Source organism: Talpa europaea (assembly GCF_964194135.1).
Source record: "Talpa europaea genome assembly, chromosome: 5".
NCBI lineage: Eukaryota > Metazoa > Chordata > Mammalia > Eulipotyphla > Talpidae > Talpa > Talpa europaea.
In genome coordinates this window covers 93,508,694-93,521,537 of record NC_140071.1, presented here as the reverse complement: position 1 = coordinate 93,521,537, position 12,844 = coordinate 93,508,694, and the positions used below count along the sequence as shown (strand labels likewise).

The following is a 12,844-nucleotide window of genomic DNA, read 5'->3' as shown; positions in this document are numbered from 1 at the left end:
TTTGTATCTGTTGTTTTAGCCCCACTACAATCATAGGACAGATGACTGTGATTTTAGCAAATTTTATTTTTCCCTGTTCATAAATAGTGCAAGGGACTCTTTGACTATTAGGATCTACTGACCTCACTCTTGGGGTCCCTCACCTATGCTATCATACACAATTAGTTATTAATTTTGATCGTGATTATAATTAAGCATGTAATTTTCATAATTCAAGTTTAATTCTACTCTAGTTGCATTGTGGTACTAGGGCATTTTGAATAATGACAAACCAGAAGTCAACAGGCAGGAATAAAAGGCATGTAGTTGCCTTTGCGCCAGGAGTGAGTCACAACCCATACAAATAAAGAAGGAGGTGGCTTAGCTTAGTCATTTTGGCATTGTTCTCTGGAAAGTGTTGCTGGCCTGACTCAGCACTTTGGGCACTGGAAAATGCATGCCACCTCCTTGGGTCCTCCAAGTTGTCCTTTTGCAGCGAGAACGCATGCACACGCACAGAGATTTTGGGTCACATGGACTATGGTTAATTAAGTCCCTGTGCTCAATTTCTCTTCTGTCCCCCATTCCCCACCTTTTACACCTCCTCTTCCCCAACAAAGAACAGAATGCTTTAGGGAAAGCCTCTGATGGTATACCTATTCTGAGATAATTCATGTTGTCTAACATTTCCCTCTTATTTTATTTTTCCATAGAAAATTCGTTTTGTGAGACTTGACTGACCACATTGATACTTGTAAAACACTGATTATATGAAGTCATCAAATTTCTTGGCTTCACAGAAAATGTGGGATAACATTTAATCACAGACTTTTGAGGAATATAATTTTATCATATTAATTTTGTTTTTGGTAGTCTGTTTCAGGCAGCTAAATTGATTTAATTCTTTGACTATAGATCACTGTCTGCTCTCCTCAAGGTTGTGGCATATAATGCATTTACTGGGGTTTCCTTAATGATAAATTAATGATAAAACATTGGACCTAATTTAACTAGTTGTATCAATAAAAAGAACCCAGTTGCCAGATGTGGAAGAATCCTTGGTTGAGTTTTTCCTTTATCATGGCAATGTCTACCTGATTTTATTAGTTTTCCCTTAATGATGAGTATTGGTGATAATGATGATGACAATTTTGAAACATACGTAGAGAAATAGCATAATGAGAAATAGAGAAATAGCATAATGAGCCTCATATAGCCAGATTCAACATTTGTCAAGATTTTGCCATATTTGGTTAATTTATCATTCTTTCTTGGTAAAGAAGTATTTAACACAGATACAAAATTTCATGTCTTTCCATGCATTTCTCAAAAACTTTAAAAATAGCCGCATTGCTATTATCCTTTTAATAAATGTAATAAAATTTTTTTTTAAATTACACAGCAGAACTAGCTTTTTTTTTTTTTTTTAAAGATTTATTTTATTTATTTACACAAGCACTGGGTACAGTCAGAAGTACGGGAGGGTGAGAGAATTCACCAGAGCCAGAGCGGAGAGCAGAACAGGCAGACTGACAAAGTACACTGCTGAGGGGAGCAGTGGGCGGCAGGAGAGGTCTGCGCGCCATGTGGGACCCTCGCCGGTGGCCGGGGATCGAACCCGTGCTGCAAAGGCTGCGGCCAGCTTTGCAACCCAGCGCTCAACCAATGCGCTAAAGGGGAGGCCCAAATGTAACAAATTCTTAATGTCATCTAATATGCAGTCTGCGTTTAAATTCCTATAATAATGTCATTATCTTACAATTGATTTGTTTGAATTGAGATTTGGTCATAACCCACAAGTGTTTATTTTTTATTATTATTTTTAAAGATTTATTTATGCATACAAGAGCTGGGGTGCAGGCCAGAGATGGGGTGGGGTGAGAGGATTCACCAGACACAGAGTGGGGAGCAGAACAAGCAGATGTACTGAAATACACTGCTGAGGTGAGCAGCGGGTGAGACAGGAGAGGTCTGCTGTGCTGTGTGTGTCACCATTCTGGTCGGGGATCGAACTTATATTGCTCTAGCTGTGGCTGCAGATAGCTTCATAGTGCTGTGTCTTAACTCCTTGTGCCACTAGGGAGGCCCCCAAATGTTTATTTTTAGACACTCCTTTTTTGACATTTGAAAGTTTTTGTGGGGACAGGACTATGGATTGTTGCTCTTGGAATAAGTATTCCTTCCTAGCAGGTGATTCTGAAAAAAATTCTCTAGCGGTATTATGATTTATAATAGGAAACACATATTTGATCTTCACCCCCATTTCTGGCAGGGTTCCTAAAACCCTTGGATTTAAGTCACAACCACCCAAAAGGTGCCTTTTGTTATGCTAATGAAGGAACTTTTGGGAAGTCCCTTGATGAGTGGGGGGGAGGAAAAGGGGTGCCCCCCCCTCCCTGGGGCAGCTGGTTGCCTGGGGAGCCAACCATGTGATTAAGGGTTGGAGTTTTAGCTTCACTCCTCAGCTTCAGGGAAGAACTGGACTTTGAGTTCAGTATCACCAATGGTCGAACATTTAATCGATCATACCAAGGTAATGAGGCCCCATGCAACCCCCCCAACTGAAGGGTATCTCCTCACGCTGGAGGGTGGTGCTCCTGAAGAAGACGTGGGAGTCTCGAACCCCTTTTCCATACCTCACTCTATGCTTCATCTGGCTGTTTCTGATAATAACCCAGTAATGTAGTAAGTAAGTGTTTCTGAGTTCTGTGAGCTGCTCGAGCAAATTAATCCAACCCAAGGAGGAGATTTTTGGAAACTCACCTTAGCTATCTCCTGGAAAATAGTGTTAGAATTGAGTTGAATTATTTGACAACTCAGTCATTGTCTGGGAATTGGCTTTGTGCAACTCTCCACTGTTGGACTTGGTAGTAAGAAGTTTTAATACTCTGCGTTTTTACACTCAGATCTTAATATAGCTTTGTAGAAGGCAAGTGTTTGATTTTTTTTTTCTTATTTGAAAACTGTAAGATCAGTTATATGTGTTTTCTGAAGTGCTATATAATGGAAACATCGTCCAACCTCTTTGTATAACAATTTGGCAAATTTGAAGCAAATTTGCAGCAAACTTCAAAATTCTATTTCTGAGATTTCGAACCTAGCCAAACACTCAGCATGTGTATTGGAAGACATCTTACAGGTGTATACAGATTGTGAAAAAGTGGAGACACCCCAGGTGTCCATCCAGTAGGTGGAAAATTAGAAAGTAGACTGATTTATTTATACTCTCAATTTATGCCTGTCAAATGAATCAACTGGCTTTATATGGAAAGAACAAAGACACATCTCAGCGTTGAAAGAAAAAAATGTATAGTATGATTGCATTTATTTAAAATATAGGGACATCCCTGGTAGTGCAGTGGTTAAAGTCTCAGCACTATCAAGCTATCAGCAGCCACTTTTGCATGAGTTCGATCCCCGGCCAAGGAGCTGACCCACATAACGCAGCAGACCTCTCCTATCTCACTCGCTGTTCCCTCAGCAGTGTATTTCAGTGGATCCATCTGTTCTTCTCCCCACTATGTCTCTGGTGAATCCTCTTGCCCTCTGAACCTTTGGCCTGCATCCCAGTTCTTGTATGCATAAATAAAATAAACCTTAAAAATAAAAAAAATTATTACCATAAATAGATACTATTTATGTAGATATATGTAGATAAGTGCAAAATATATGTGGAAATAATAGGATGGTGGGAACATGGGCTTTAACTTTATCAACACTTTAAAAAATAATCTGAAGCAAATGTATCAAAATCCTTCATTAAAGTCATTTCATTTGATTAAACATTTATTTTAAACATAAAACTTAGCAAAGCCCAACCAAATAAAATACCAATAATCCTTCAGCTAGTTTCTTTAGTCTGACTTTAGTGTCTTTCGTCTAGAACTAGTTTTATGTGAATAGAAAATAGGTGTCTGTCTGGGTGTGTGATTGATGAATACCTGCTCCCAGACACAGCTCCATTGTACCTGACCATGTGCCTGGAATTTAAACTTAAAGCTCTGAAACAAAGGAGTTAATCAAAACATATTATCTCTTAGAACTTGTTTATCATATTCAGCTCCACTGACATTTTTGGACAGAATAATTTTTTTGCCTTGGGGTATCCTACATATTCTGAGATATTAGCAGTATCCTGCCACCAGGGAGGCCCTCTAATTTATTTTTTTGAAGTTAGTTTAAAAAATAACTAATATAAGCAGATAAAAGCAATTATAAGCATAACATAAGCAGATTTTAAATCTTTCTATCCTCAGCACTAATTAGCTGTTGAAACTCTTTAGGATTTAGTTAGCTCCCATAGTCCAAAACCCCTCACAGTTTACAGGAGGGTGCCTGCTTCTCAGAATTATAGTTTGAAAAAGCTGGATGAGAACTGAGACTAAAGGATTACTTGAGAGTGAGATGATAGTAGGATCACATGATGGGAAAGGCAATTCAAGAATATATCCCCATTTGCTTAGGGAAATTCTCTTTACTGCTGGGAGGAGCAGGTATCTGTAGATGTACCTATAGATACTTTGGGAGTGATAAGAATTATATAACAAAGTTCATTTCATTTTTTAGCAGTGCTTTGTCTTGGTTGTAAAATTCCCTACAAAAATTCTAAGCACCTCTTTCAGTGTTTAATCCATCTTCATGTATTTTCTGTAGCCGGGGACGTATCTGCTTTCTTGTAGGGAGAGAATGGGTCACTTGCTTTGTAGGGAGAGAAAGCAAGAACGCTTCTTGTTATATCTTTTATTCAGCAACAACCTTCAAGTCCTCCTTTCTTGAGTTTTTTTTTTTTTAAGATTTATTTATTTATGCATATAAGAGCTGGGGTGCAGGCCAGAGATGGGGGGGTGAGAGGACTCACCAGAGACAGAGTGGGGAACAGAACAGGCAGACTGACTGAAATACACTTCTGAAGGTTGCAGCAGGCAAGACAGGAGAGGTCTGCTGTGCAATGTGGGTTAGCTCCCTGGCCAGGGATCAAACTTGTGCTGCAGTGGATAGCTTCATAGTACTGTGACTTAACTCCTTGTGCCACCAGGGAGGCCCCTCTCTAGGAGTTTTATAATGGCATTTACCAGTTTTCTTACTGGAGCTCCCAGGTCACTGTAAGTTCTTAAATGAACAAGCAGGTAGGAGTCAGGATGCCAAAACAGATTTTGTACCCAGAAGGCTGGGGAATGGGGGGCAGGTGGTGGAGGGCCTGTGTGTGGTGTGAATAGGTAGTTGGGAAAGGAGAGAGCTGAATGGACCTGGAATTAGACAGATCCTTTTCTTGGGTTGGGTGGGAAATAGCCATTGATGTCTGACTGTCCCGGGGGTGGACAAGACTCTTAGGCTGTGAACTTCCCCTTTGAATGCCAGGTGCAATGTGATGAAAACTGTACCATGGAACCCCTTGACTAACTTTTCTGCATCAGGTGCCTGGTCTTCCTGTTTGTCTTCTTCAAAGCTCATTTCTCCATCAAACTTTGGGCTGGTTAGAAAGAACTTTAACTCCTTGAGTCCTATTCAGCTTTCTGAAGGAGTCTTAAGGAGCAGAACCATTGGATTTTTTATTACCTGTAATAATTGCCTGTAATATTGCCTGGTAACAAAAGGAAAGAATGGGATATGTAGGGCCTGCTTTTCTGTTACGGCCTCTTGAGTCTTCATCCTGTCTAACCTCTATGCTCCTCTCTGGATCATGGGTCTCTGGTGTTGAGTTGGGAAACAGGAGTCGACTCTGGAACTAAGGATGCAGGGGACACCATGGACAAGCTTTGTGGTTGGTTTTTTTGGTGCTTTTCCTGTAATGTATCTGGAAAATAACTGTATACAGAAGCCAGCAACTTGGAAGAACTGGTTTCAGGGCTTTACAAAAAGTTAAATGCTTTGGAGACAGTGCCTATACCTAGTAAATGATACCCTTCAAGTTATAAGGGAAAAAGGTGTCATGGGCTTGGATTTCTGGTATTTCTTTGAAACTGGCATTCTCTTGGTTTAAAAAGGGGAAATTGATAATGAGTTTCAGAGACCATGCCTTTAAAAGAAACGTATAAAAAGAAAACATATTAAGCTTTAACATAGATTTCAGATAGTCCCTGACTTAAATGATTTTCACTTTATTATAGTGCAGAACCGGTATTATTTCCATAGAGAGCATAATTTGAATTTTCATCATTTCCTGGGCTATTGATGTGGTAGGTATGATACTCTGTGATGCAAGATGGAGTAATGAACTTCAGCTCCTAGTCAGCCACGTGATGACGAGGATTAACAACTGATATTCTACAGATTTTTTTTCACTTTCAGTACAAAATTCAATAAATTACACCAGATAGTGAACGCTTTATAAAAAGTAGTCTTCATATCAGGTGATTTTGCCCACCTGTAGGCCAATGCATTGTTCTGAGCATGTTCAAGGTGAGCGAGGCTAAGCTGTGGTGTTCGGTAGGTTAGGTGTAGTAAATGCATTTCTGACTTCTGATCTTTGGTTGGCCAGTATGTAATGCTATCCTAGGTCCTGGAAGACCCCTACAGACATTGACTATGTGTAATTAATACCTTTCATCTGTTTGGTACAATATGTAAAGCACTGAAAGTCTTTGCAAAGGGTAAGTGTATGTTCCTTTTTTTCCAAGTGTTGTAAGCTTTCTGTTTCCTCTATCAGTGTCTGTTAGAGTTTCGTACATATCCTCTTTCTGCATCTGCAATGACGTTAGCTCAAATACATGAACATCTTCATTTTCCATGACTCATGTTCAGATCGGTGAGTTTACTTGCCAGTCAGTGACCCCTTCCAGCTGATAGTGTGTGGTGCCAGCACGCATTGCAGAATCCCAGCATGTCATAGTGTTTAGCTTTTGATGCTAATTACGGCCTTTTGTACAAAGAGTATGTTCCCAAGATTGCTAATCAGCACAGAAGCACATGTATCAGAGAAGGTGCAAGGAAAGAGAAAAACAGCCATTTTGTAATCGACGAAGATAAAAGAATGAGTAGGCTATTCTCCCTCCAGTACCCCTTTTGGATTTACAAAACCAGTATGTCATCATCTTGCCATTCCACCCTTAGTCCCACATGACAAGCCACCCATTGTGTCCTTTAGCATAACCCAGATTTCATTGTAGAAAGTTAGAAATGCTAATTGCATAAGTTTGTAATTTGATCTTTTATTGGTCTTTGCTGATCATCGGTTAAGATAACCCCTTGTTACATAATAAATGGAGTCAGGGATTCATGAACTCAAGGAAAACAAAAAGGGGGAAATTGGAGTTCTGCTGATGTGAAATATTTTGAATGATTTTAAGATAAAGGGTGTCAGGTGGAAGAAATTATAAACAAACACAGGAGAACAGGGGAGCCTAGGAGTTATTAGGGCCCAATAACTGATTTAGTTTGACTGCAGTGAGGGCTAGTGAAGATGAATTTGGAGGTAGAAAGAGTTGAGATTGGATATTTTTTTTTTTTAAGATTGATTTATTTATGCATACAAGAACTGGGGGGAACTGGGGTGCAGGCCAGAGGTGCGGCAGGGGGTGGGGGAACATGTGAGAGGACAAACCAGAGACAGAGTGCGGAACAGAACAGGCAGACTGACTGAAATACACTGCTGAGGGGAACAACGGGCGAGACAGAAGAGGTCTGCTGCACCATGTGGGTAGCTCTCTGGCCAGGTGGGTATGGAACTCGGTGCTGCAGTGGCTATGGATCATAATGCTGAATCTTAACCCCTTGCTCCAGCAGGGAGGTCCCTGGATATTTGGTTTTAAGTCAGATGCTAAAAGGCTTTAAATGCCAGGCTAATAAATTACTTCTTTAGATGAGGATTCTAAGTTTTGGGAAGCCAAATGTGAAAAGACGGTTAAACTGGAAGAGGGGAGGAAAGTGAAGAATGGAGGGAAGGAAGCTTTGTGGAAGGTAATGCCTTGAAACACAGCAGTGGGGTTAGTGTAGATGTGGCACCTCTTGACAGCCATATAAAACTGTGATCCTGATGATAAAAGGCAGGACTATGGATATATTTGGAAGGTGCCTGCAGAAAGTGAAAGTTGAAATGATGGATTTCAGGGACTCGAGAGTAAAACATTTATAAAGACTGCAGCAAAAATATATTATTTAAAAGGGGCAAGAAGAGACAAATGGAACAGACAAGGATTAACTAGGAAAGAGAGTAAGGGCAAAGGCGATGGAAACCTGAGAGCACTAATTTCTTTCACATCCTGCCTCTGCCCATTGATACTCGTTTGTGCTATATTTTTCTCCCAAAAAGAATAGATGATCACTAGCAACTTTTCAGAAATAAAAACACTGAATACTTTACTAGTAAACAGTGCCTGTAGATGAGCATAGGCCATTGAGATTGGGGGACTGTTAGGGACTTGTAAAGCTAGTCCAGAAATTCAGTATTTTTGGATAAGATTTGAAATGCAAATCCAATCTGAAATGCAAATCAAATTCCACTGGTTATATGGAAAGTAGTCAAGTGTGTTTACATTGCTCATTTTACAGCCCTGAGTTTATGTTGAGCCATTGGACTGATGGAAGAGCTAACAGGTGGGCACACACTATCTACCATGTGCAAGTTCTTGTGTAAACATTTTGAAGTTGAGTTTACAGATCCTTAAAATGATATTTTTATTTTTTGCATAAGCAGTGCATTCACATGGTTCAAAACTCAGCAATATAAGAACAAATGGTTTGGTAACTGTACCGTCCACCCGTTCTGGCTCTACATTGTGCAGTTTCTTATGGTTCTTGTCAGTATCACTTTATGCTATTTCAGACATGCTAAAATAATGGAAATATTTTTATTTTCATGACTTGCTCACACCAAATATGATATAGAATAAACACTATTCTGAATCTTAGGTTTCACTTATAATATACTATAATCTTTTCCAAATGGTTGTGAAGGTCCTTTTTTAGCAGTTAAAAGAAATATTAAATGAATGCTTATGGTTCTTTTTACCTGTATTCCCCACCTTTTGTTGTTTAGAAAAAATGGCTGATAAGGACAGATCTGTGATAGAAGGGGTCTGCTCTGTCAAAGAGCATTTGCAGTTTTGACTGATGGCACCAAATTGCTTTTCATTAGTGCTTGTGCCATTTGTACTCCCACCAGGAGTGTATGCAGCTGCTTGTTTTCGCACAGCTTCAGCAAATGTATCAATAAATATACATCAAATTTTGGATTTGTACCAATCTGATAGGTGAGAATCGGAAAGTCAATTTAGCCCTAATTTGTGCTTCTCTTACAAAGAGTGTGAGTTTGTACACATTTCATGTTTTAGAGCCATTTGTATTTTTTTCCCCCCCTGGGAGCTATCTACTCCTTTTGGCCATTTGAAAATTTCTTTTTGATATCTGTTTTTGCTTGATTTCTGGGACCTTCTCATATAATATTTAGGTGATTGGCTTCTATCTATGCTAAAATACAAATATTTCAGTTTCCATTTGTATTTTTTCTTTGCTTATCATGCTTTTTTTTTTTAAGATTTCTTTATGCATATAAATAAAGATTTATTTATGCAGGCCAGAATGCAGAGTAGGGGGAGGGTGAGAGGATTCACCAGAGACTGAGTAGGGAGCAGAACAGGCAGATATACTGAAATATCCTGCTGAAGGGAGCAGCAGGTGAGATAGGAGAGGTCTGCTGTGCCATGTATGTCGCCTCCCTGGCCAGGGATCGAACTTGTGCTGCAGTGGCTGTGGATAGCTTCATAGAGCAGTGTCTTAACCCCTTGAGCCACTAGGGAGCTTCTTATATGAAGATTTTTCTCTTTGTATGTAGTCAAATTTGTCAGTATTTTCCTTTTATAACTTGTGGATTTTGAGTTTTTATTAGAAATATGATTTCCTTGCTCAGTTTTAAGGGAATTCTTCAATGATTTCTTTATTTTTTTATATTTAAATATTTGTTTCATTTTCTCTAGTGTATTTCCCAGAAGGCCATTCAGTTGTTATTAGCACTCTTCAAAAATCCATGTCTACTTAATTGATTTGAGATGCATCCTTAACGATTTCCTGGATTCCATTATATATTTGGTTCTAATTCTGGACTTTTTATTCTGTTCCCCTTGTTTATTTGTCTTCTCATGCAATGTCATTGTAATATTTTCATTATTGATAATTCAATAGATTAATTTAGCATTTTATGGGGATAGTAGTTTTTGTTGCTTTTCCTTCACAGAATTTTCCTCATATTATCTTGATCCTTCACAGAATTTTTCTCATGATCTTGATACAGAAGAAATACTAATATCTATTTTTACTGCAGTTGTACTAAATTTATGAAAGTATGGAGGAAGATTTGACATTATCTATGTTGAGTCTTACTTTCCAAGGACATTATATCTTTCCATTTGGTTAGGTATTTTTTCCCAGATGTTTTAATGTTTTTCTCAGATGGGTTTTGTTCATTTCCTCCTCAGTTTCTATTTCCTGTTGCTATTACAAATGGAGTGTTTCTTCCATCCTGTCTTCGGATTGTTGTTTTATACATTGGAAAGCTTTTGATTTTAGTAAGGGTGGTATGTAGGTTTTCAGATTTCCTTCCTTATTCAGGTGTAAGATTCACACAGGGATAGTTTTACCACTTGTTATTCAACCTGGAAAAGATTATACTTTATTTCTCTCATTGTCTAATTGTGCTGGCTGCTACTCCACATGGTATAGAGTGACAGTGGTGCTGACTGGCAATCCTGGGGAGGACAGGCTGTGCCCCCCCACCCCCTTTTGTAAGCATTGTGTTGGCTTTGATGTATCTTTACATCTCATGTTAAGTACTTGTTGACTCTTGCTATTTTATTTTATTGTTTTTAAAGATTTATTTATGTATGCATATAAGAACTGGGGTACAGGCAGGGGTGTGTGGGGTAGAGGATTCAATGGAGACAGAGTGGGGAGAACAGGCAGATTGACTGAAATACATTGCTGAGGGGAGAGGCAGGTGAGGCAGGAGAGGTCTGCCGCACATGTGGGTTAGCTCCCTGGCTGGGGATTAAACTCCTGCAGTGCTGCAGTGGCTATGGATAGCTTCACTGTGCTGCAACTTAACCCCTTGCTCCCAACAGGGACACCCAGTTGGATTTTCTTGATTGGATTAAGTAAACATTGCCCTTTGTATGTAAAAAAAGTTTATTATAATTCTTAATTGGAGGACCATGAATAGTTTTATGAGTAATAATTTTTTTTAAACAATTGAAAAATCATTATTGAATAGCTGTTAGGAAACCATAATGAATAATAGGTGAAGTTAAGCAAAAAAGTGCTAATGTGCAAAAATGCTAATGTGGACTCCCAATGTTCTAGCACATTGGTAGTAACTTGGGTCTTTCATCCTAAGTTTTTCTCTTCCTAATCACTGTAGTTTGTAAGGTGACAGGTTTAATGTTTATTTGTTGCTTGTATTCAACAAAATCACATGACTCAGGTAGGACCAAATTCAGGTTTTATAGAACCTAAAACTTACACAGTTTGGTGACTCCCTTTAAGAAAAAGAACACACAATGTTAGACATAGAACATTGGAAGGGACCCCAGCAGGTGAGAAGCGAGTGACAGTGAAGGTTGATGAAGATGACAGAGAGGTAGAAGATTTTAGAATATATCTAACAGTAACAGCAATAGAAAATCCCGGGCAATTATCCTTTCTAAACTGACTAGTTGATGAGCAAGGATAATGGTTAAAATTCTGTGTGTTGATGCTGTAGAGTCATAAATCGGACATAACAGCCTCCTCTGTCAACTCAGTCCTGGCTGAACGACAACTGGGGGGAGTGTTGGTTGGACTGCTGCCTAAGGGTTGTTTTTTGTTAGGCTTATTGTGGGAAGAACTACCCAAATGGAAGTCAGATGTGTTCCAGGCTGTAAAATATATATTTCTGCTTGACATTGTGCTAAGTAAAATAAGTCAGATAGGAGAAATCTAAAAAAAAAAAAAAAAAAAAAAAAAAAAAGCAAACCCTAAACTTGAAAACAGATTGTTGATTAGTGGTTGCTAAAGTTGGGAGGTAGGGTTGGGGTGAAGATTAGAAGTTACAAACTTCAGCCCTTTTCCCTCTCAGCGCCAGACGCTTACTGCTTGCGCTCAGCTTTTCCTCCACTGCCGAACAGCTTGGATATCAGCCAACACCAAGGGTTTTGGAGACTTGAAAAGCCCCGCAGGCCTCTAGGTGCGCAACGATTACCTAGTGGACAAAAGCTACATCGAGGGGTATGTGCCCTCCCAAGCAGATGTGGCAGTATTTGAAGCAGTTTCCGGCCTGTCACTTGCCAACCTGTACCATGTTCTATGCTGGTACAACCACATCAAGTCTTTTGAAAAAGAAAAGGCAAGTCTGCCAGAAGTGAAGAAAGTTTTGGGCAAGTATGGCCCTGCTAATGTGGAAGACACCACAGGAAGTGGAGCTACAGATAGTAAAGAGGATGATGACATTGATCTTTTTGGATCTGATGATGAAGAGGAAAGTGAAGAAGCTAAGAGGCTGAGAGAAGAATGTCTCATACAGTATGAGTCAGAGAAAGCCAAAAACCTGCACTTGGTGCCAAGTCTTCCATCTTACTAGATGTGAATCCTTGGGATGATGAGACAGATATGGTAAAGCCAGAGGAGTGTGTCAGAAGCATTCAAGTGGACAGCATGGTTTGGGGGGGTCTTCTAAACTAGTTCCAGTGGGGTATGGAATTAAGAAACTTCAAATACAGTGTGGTTGAAGACGATAAATTTGGAACAGATATGGTGGAGGAGCAGATCACCGCTTTTGAGGACTATGTGCAGTCCGTGGACATGGCTGCTTTCAACAAGATCTAAACTCCATCATGGGTCATGACCCTTAAATAAAAATTTGAGAGACAAAAAAAAAAGTTACAAACTTCAGTTATGGCCT

General features: G+C 39.4%; 1 protein-coding gene and 1 pseudogene across 2 annotated transcripts in view; both read left to right on the top strand.

The window, feature by feature from the left end:
• Window positions 1-12,844, top strand: part of GPAT3 (glycerol-3-phosphate acyltransferase 3) — a gene marked incomplete at its 5' end in the record, with an annotated part of 62,814 nt that overhangs the window by 10,692 nt on the left and 39,278 nt on the right. The gene's annotated exons all lie outside the window — the stretch shown is intronic.
• On the top strand, window positions 6,370-12,768 carry LOC311171212 (elongation factor 1-beta-like; annotated as a pseudogene). Its single transcript has 2 exons — window positions 6,370-6,405; window positions 12,023-12,768. The product of its transcript is annotated as an elongation factor 1-beta-like (transcript).